Source organism: Etheostoma spectabile, chromosome 23 (assembly GCF_008692095.1).
Source record: "Etheostoma spectabile isolate EspeVRDwgs_2016 chromosome 23, UIUC_Espe_1.0, whole genome shotgun sequence".
Classification (NCBI taxonomy): domain Eukaryota; kingdom Metazoa; phylum Chordata; class Actinopteri; order Perciformes; family Percidae; genus Etheostoma; species Etheostoma spectabile.
The window spans coordinates 2,574,495-2,575,240 of record NC_045755.1 but is presented as its reverse complement, the minus strand read 5'-3'; positions in this window follow the sequence as shown (position 1 = coordinate 2,575,240).

The following is a 746-nucleotide window of genomic DNA, read 5'->3' as shown; positions in this document are numbered from 1 at the left end:
CCTTTAATTCCCACATAAAGCAAATTTCAAAGATTGCCTTTTTTCACCTACGTAATATTGCAAAAATCTGGAATATCCTGTCTAAAAATGAATCAGAAAAACTAGTCCATGCATTTGTTACTTCTAGGCTGGATTACTGCAATTCTTTATTATCAGGCTGTTTGAAGAAGTCCATAAAGACTCTTCCGCTGATCCAGAATGCTGCAGCACGTGTTCTGACAGGAACCAGGAAAAGAGATCACATCCCTCCTGTTTTAGCTTCTCTGCATTGGCTTCCTGTAAAATCCAGAATATAGTTTAAAATCCTTCTTCTCACCTACAAAGCTCTTCATGGTCAGGCACCATCTTATCTTGAAGAGCTCATAGTACCATACAACCCTACAAGAGCACTACGCTCCCAGAGTGCAGGGTTACTGGTGGTTCCTAGAGTCTCTAAAAGTAGAACGGGAGCCAGAGCGTTCAGCTATCAGGCTCCTCTCCTGTGGAACCAGGTTTCAGTTTGGGTTCAGGAGGCAGACACCGTACCCACATTTAAGAGTAGGCTTAAGACTTTCCTCTTTGATAAAGCTTATGGTTAGGGCATAGAATTGAAAATTGTTAGGGAGTGAGGCGTCGCAGCGTCCACCTAACCCTGCTTCTCGTCATAATTGTCAGATCTATCCATCATATAATCAATATTATAATAAAACTAGAATGAGGCAGGGCGAGACAGCCCAATCCGGTTGGGGAGAGTTCTAGCCTGACCA